Source organism: Pongo pygmaeus, chromosome 1 (genome assembly GCF_028885625.2).
Source record: "Pongo pygmaeus isolate AG05252 chromosome 1, NHGRI_mPonPyg2-v2.0_pri, whole genome shotgun sequence".
Taxonomy (NCBI): Eukaryota; Metazoa; Chordata; class Mammalia; order Primates; family Hominidae; genus Pongo; species Pongo pygmaeus.
Window position 1 is genome coordinate 221807273 of NC_072373.2, and position 6602 is coordinate 221813874.

At 49.7% G+C, this 6602-nt stretch overlaps 1 long non-coding RNA gene across 1 annotated transcript; it reads left to right on the forward strand.

Annotated features, from left to right (window-relative positions):
- The first annotated feature begins 322 nt into the window (after window positions 1-322).
- Window positions 323-4276, forward strand: LOC129008359 (uncharacterized). The gene is made up of 2 exons (XR_008492534.2): window positions 323-490; window positions 2004-4276. It is a non-coding gene; the product is annotated as an uncharacterized LOC129008359 (long non-coding RNA).
- Window positions 4277-6602: the final 2326 nt, after the last annotated feature.

The following is a 6602-nucleotide window of genomic DNA, read 5'->3' on the forward strand; positions in this document are numbered from 1 at the left end:
TTACATGTTTATATGCTGATGGGAAAGATCCCTTCGAGAAGAAATTAAGGCTCAAAAAGGTCAGGTTATCCCGGCACTAGTCTGGTCCAAATTCTTCTTCCCACCCCTAAGCTACTGAAGTGATACATTTAAGTCTTCCCAGCCCTCCTGCCTTACATGAAATCCGATTAAGGCAGTTTGCATTTTTACTTTAATGGGGACATGTGATATTTAGTACCTTCGGTCAAGACGCCCCTCAAATAGGTTTTCGGGCTCTGCGTCCCAGTACGGCCTCTCGCGCGCTTTCGAAACGTCACCCTTGTCAGCTGACCAGTTCTCCTCCAGTCCCGCCTCGGGGGCGGGGCTCGGCGCACCGTCTCTACAGCAACGCCTTAGCCAGAGGGTGCTCAGGTTTTCGGGACCGCGCGTGGCGCTCTGAGATGACGTCAGACACCCGCGGCGCTTGCGTGACGTAAGCCCTGCTCAGTACGAAGGCACCGCAGGTCGGCAGGTATGAAGAGAACTACCTCGCACACTGCGCATGCGCCACCTCGGGTGGCCTCAAGGTTGCTGTCTGGAGTTGGGTTTGAGGTCGGCTCCCTCTGGCTGCTGTCTCTTTAACCTGAACTAGAGAAGTCCTCCGCGTTGCTGCAGTTTCCGGCTGGCTTTCTCGGAGCCACCTTGCGGGCAGATATCCGAGATTCAGAGTTCATTCTCTTCATCTTGCCCATCTCTTATCTCTGCTGGCGAGTTCTTCGTTGCATCCCGGTCTGAAAGTGCTAGTCGAACTCCCAATTTGCTGTTGCCCGCAAGCTTCCTCTAGCAGGTCATCTCCCTTCGAAACAGATGCTTTCAAATCTTGTGTCCTGGAAAGATTAGTAACCGTGCTCTTTAGCACTGGTGTTTGTAAGGGTAACCAGGCTACGACTGAGGACCTGAGAATTTCGGCTTTGAATCAAGTACTTGAACTTTTACGTGCTAGGACCCGTGACTTTTGTTGACTGCTTGTGACTCTTTCTGTCTTCTTTCACATTTTTAGCCAGGATCCAGTTGGCCTTACTAAGTAAATGACCTCCAAAAAAATGAAGTATCGGCCGGGCGTGGTGTCTCACACCTGTTACCCCAGCACTTTGGGAGGCCGAGTTGGGCGGATCACTTGAGGGCAGCCTGGCCAACATGGTGAAACCCCGTCTGTACTAAAAATACAAAAATTAGCCGGGCGTGGTGGTGCACGCCTGTAATCCCAGCTGCTCTGGAGGCTGAGGCAGGAGAATCGCTTGAACCCGGGAGGTGGAGGTTGCAGTGAGTCTAGTTGGCACCACTGGACTTCAGCCTGATCGACAGTGAGACTCCGGCTCAAAAGAAACAAAAACAAACAAACAAAAAAACAAAGAAAAATAAAGTATCACTGTTCTAAAACTTAGAATTCCTTTACGTATTCATTGGCTGACACTGATTAAGCACCTATGCTTTTTTTTTTTTTGAGATGGAGTCTTGCTCTGTCGCGATCTCGGCTCACTGCAACCTCTGCCTCCCGAGTTCAAGCAATTCTCCTGCCTCAGCCTCCCGAATAGCTGGGACTACAAGCACCCATTCTTTCCTGGATACTATGCTGAACCTAGGGACTACAGTGAGGATGACATCTGTCTCTGACATCATGGCACATTTAGGTGATTAATTCAAGAAACATTGAAGTCCCAACTGTTTGCTAGGTACAGTTTAGATTATAAATGCTCATTGAAAGAATGACGTGTGAACTAAGATCTAGCATGAGGCTGGGATTCGGTTTGAATTGAACCTTGGCCCTGCTCCTTAGGCGCTGTATGAGCTGGGGTGACTTCTGAACCCTCCTGCACATCTATTTCATGATTCATAAAAATGGGCATAATAATGCCTACTTCCTTAAGGTATCATGAGAGTTAAACCTCATGCTATGGTTTGGGGAGTCTTTTTGTTTCCACTTCCTTATGATTCTTCCCTTCAGGAAAATGAAAAATTAAAAACCCTGTTTTCTCCTTATGCAGAGAACACCACCGCTAATGGGAAAACTGCCCCCTGACCAGCACATGGCCTCAGCATTCATCCACAGATGCTCCTCAAATTGTTTTAAAAACTGCTTTTTTTAAAGCTGTTTGTCTATGAAGATTAAATGAGTTAATAATATAAGCAAAGCACTTAGCATGGCTACTGGGTGCGGTGGCTCACGCCTGTAATTCCAGCATTTTGGGAGGCTGAAGCAGGTGGATCACCTGAAGTCAGGAGTTCAAGACCAGCCTGACCAACATGGCGAAACCCTGTCTCTATTAAAAATTCAAAAAAATTAGCCGGGCATGGTGGCACGTGCCTGTAATCCCAGCTACTTGGGAGGCTAAGGCAGGAGAATCGCTTGAACCTGGGAGGCAGAGGTTGCAGTGAGCCAAGATCTCGCCATTGCACTCCAGTGTGGTTGACAGAGCAAGACTCTGTCTCAAAGAACAAAAAAACCCAGCTTTTGTCCAGAGGTTGCTTTTTGTGGGTCTGTACGCTGAGGCCAAGTTCTATGTAAGCAGAGCCCTCCCACCTCACCTCCAACAATGCCTCTAAACCATCACAATCTGAAAGGAAAATAAATCCCTTTCTTCAATGGTGACCTGAAGCTAGCCAAGAGCCGGGTGCTGGCAGGTGGCCTGAGAGACTGGGTCAGATCCCGGGTTACTGTCTGAGGAGGGGTGCCGTGCTGTAAGTGTTGGGGAGCCAGTGTCTGGCTTCCTTGTCACCACAAGACCTGTGGTTTCCAGCTCTGTCTGCATCCAGGTCCCACTAACCAACAGCAGGAGAGAAAACAGTCGTGCACACAGGCGGACGCGCACACGCACACCCGGCCCCCTAGACGTGCACAGCCCTCAGAGGAAGTGGAGCACCAGATGTTCTGGGTTTCCTGTTCGACGCTTCCACAGCTGGTCGAGTCTGTGGTTGTGGTTTGTCTGTCTCGGGCTCATGTGAGAGACAAAAGCTGGGCTGACGGGAAACCTCTTCTCTCGGCCCCCACTCCCCAGCTCTGACTGATCAGGAAACCTGGCAGGTCAGAAATTTCCTGAAACACCCAGAGCTGGATTCTCCCAAGAAGAAGCTGAACCCCTAACTCCCATCCCCGAGGAGCAGCCCCTGGGCTGATGATCAGGCCTTACAGAACCTAGGGCGACAGAAACCTCTACAAATATCCCATTTAGAAAGACCACCAGCCCTGCTGAACAGAATGAAACGGAAGCCAGGTTGCTATGGTCCCTACTCCAATGCCTGACATTGAGCCGCCGCTGCAAAACACTCAGCACATGAAGGAATGAATGAGGAACAGAGAACTTCACCTTTGGGGGTTGGGTGTACAAGCCCCAGCTGGGCCCCAAGTCCCATAAATAGCTTTGGATTCCAACAGACAAGCATTTGATGCAGTGAGGTGCTGCTGACTTGCTCTGTGACTTGGAGCAAGTCATTTAGCCTCTCTGGGCCTGGTGTCCTCATCTGCAGAATGGAGACGATAATATCTACTTCACAAAGGTGTGAAGGCCCCGTGAGACACCACACGTGGATGTTTGCCCATCGTAACTGCTCCAGAGAGGCTGGGCTCCCTTTTCTCCTTGCAACACTGCTGTTTATTTCAGGAGATACTCTAAAAGGGAAGCAAGCTAAAACAAAGAACAATCAAAAACACTGATCCCGGGACAACTGCCCGGCAGGACAGCAGAGCAAGGGTACTGGTGCTCTTCGTTGGGGGGATGTTGGGAGAAGGGGCTGGAGCCATCCCAGGGTCTCTAGGCTCTGGAAGGGAGCACCCCATGTCCTCCTCTGGGTGTGGAATAGGGTGAGTGCCTTGGGGGTGGAGGGAGAACAGGCAGAGTGTGCTCGCACCCCTTAACTCTGTAGTGATCTTAATGATTAAGGCTACTGTTCAGTCTGCATTTGGACCTGAGCAACAGGGACCCCTGCCCAGAGGTCCATCCTTCAGCAGGCTGCTCTCTGTCCCCCTCCACTGCAGCTGTCTCTATGAGATGAAGCATCTGTCGCTGAGTATAGCCATCGGGGCCACTGTCCCTGAAATATGACTGACGAGGTTCAAATGTTGACTCTGACACTTAGAAGCTGTGCCGCCTTGGGGCAAGTTACTTCATCTCTCTGTGCCTCACTTTCTTTCTTTATAAAATGGGTAAAATAATAACCACACCATCAGTTGTCTGTGAAGATTAAATGAGTTGATAATATATGCAAAGCACTTAGCATGGCTACTGGCACAAGGGTCAGTAAATGTTAACTGTTCCACACATGAATGTGTTTGATTCTTATAATGCCCCTATAGGTAGGTTCTGTAATTAGCTCTGTTTTACACATGAGAAAACTTAGGCACAGGAGGTAAAGTAACATTTGCAAGGTCACACCGATAAGTAGCAAGGCTGAGGCTTTACTCCAGTTCTTTTTTTTTTTTTTTTTTTTTTTTTGGAGGCATCTCACCAGGCTGGAGTGCAGTGGCATGATCTCGGCTCACTGTAACCTCTGCCTCCCGGGCTCAAGCAATTCTCCTGCCTCAGCCTCCCAAGTAGCTGGGCTTACAGGTGTGCACCACCATGCCCCGGCTAATTTTTGTATTTTTAGTAGATATGGAGTTTCATCATGTTGGCCAGGCTGGTCTCGAACTCCTGACCTCAGGCGATCCACCTGCCTTGGCCTCCCGAAGTGCTGGGATTACAGGCGTGAGCCACCATACCTGGCCTCCAGTTCTTTCTGACTCTGGTATGTGTGGCTTCACCATCACCCCCAGTTGCATTTTTTTTCTCTCCTGGGAGTCCTCCACCACCTTCACCCCCACCCCCACTCCCACCCCCCCTCCCCACCCCATCCCACCCCCACCCCATTGATGCTAAGCCTCTCCCTGCTGTCCAGGATCTCACCACCTGCAACCTCCAGCTGGATTTGCCTTTTCAGATCAAGGTCTTGACTCTTGACTGATGTTTCCCCGCAAAAGCTGACCTCGCAGAGTGACTTCGTACAAGCCATTGTTCCTAGCTGGGAATCACCCGAGTTCCTTCATGAGAAGGTCCTGAGTGATCTAGGACTGTTTGTATTTTAACCCAAAGAAATGAGTCTTTTGGGATAATTTCAAGCACAAAGAGCAGTCTGGCAGGGGAGACATTTTTTATTTGTTGCTTTAGTTGGGGAAGTAATCCTTTGGCTCACCTCTAAATTCCCACCGCTCCCCTCCCACTGTAGAAAGCTGACAGGATGGTTGGAGGCAATGTGGGCAAGGATTTTCAAACTCAGCATAATTATGGCCTGAGGAACTGAAAAAATGCACATTCCCAGGTCCTGGCTTTCAGTCTCTGAACTACATTTTTTTTTTTTTTTGAGACAGAGTCTCATTCTGTCACCCAGGCTGGAGTGTAGTGGCATGATCTCAGCTCACTGCAACCTCTGCCTCCCATCTTCAAGTGACTCTTGTGCCTCAGCCTCCCAAGTAGCTGGGGCTACAGGTATGCACTGCCACGCCTGGCTAATTTTTGTATTTTTAGTAGAGATAGGGATTTTGTCATGTTGACCAGCCTGGTGTCGAACTTCTGGCCTCGAGTGATCTGCCTGCCTCGGGCTCCCAAAGTGTTGGGATTACAGGTGTGAGCCACCGTACCTGGCCAGAACTACATTTTGAGAAATACTGGTTTTTGTGGCAAGAGACACAGACCTAGGTTCAAGTACTATAATTAGCTGTGTGACCTTGAATGTGATCCTTCTGAGCTGCAATGCTCTTAGCTTTAAAACAGGAATTAAGCCTATCTCCTCCACCTCATGGGAGATCATCAGCAAACGTGCTTCATGCCTGTTAAATGCCTTGGCATGTGGAAGAGTGCCATTTTTTATACTAGTGCCAAACATGTACTGTAGAGAAATACAAAGGAAGGCACAGACCTGGGCCCAAGCTCAGAGATAAATTCCTTAAATCTTTGGGGCTGGATGTAAACTCATCGGCACTATTTTGAGTGAAGGCTATTGGCCAGAGTGGAAGGAAGTGTTTTCTATCTCATGCTGGTGCCTCCCAGTGAACAACACAGCAAAGTCTACAGAGTGTGTCAGGAGCTTGAATCAGGTGTGCCAGGCAACGCTACGGTAACAAACAGCCTCTGGGTCTCAGTGGCTGAGCCCAGCGCAAGCTTACTTTTTGCTCATGTTGTCTGTCCCAGCAGGTCGGCAGGCAATTGCATTTCTCTTCCACAGACTCACTCAGGGACCCAGGCTGACGGAAGTTCCATCAGCTGTAGCGGCACCATCTGGAACAGACGGCCTCCATGGCTGCGACAGCTGGGAAACAGACCCTGGAGAAGGGCGCTGCCTCAGCCTGGAAATGACTCGTATCACTTCTGCTCAATTTCATCGGCCAAAGCTAGCCATATGGCACAGCTGGGAAACGCAGAGGAGTCAACGGCCTATGTAGTGAACATTATTGTTTCTGCCACAGAAAACTTCCAGGAGTAGGGAGATGTGAGAGCTCGTGGTTCAGATTTCCAGTTTGGGCACAAAGACGGATGTCTCCTAGAGAGAAAGGGATGGGAGACTCCTCTGTGGAGTGGCTTCTGTTCCCTACATCCCAGAGAGGCTCAGCTTTC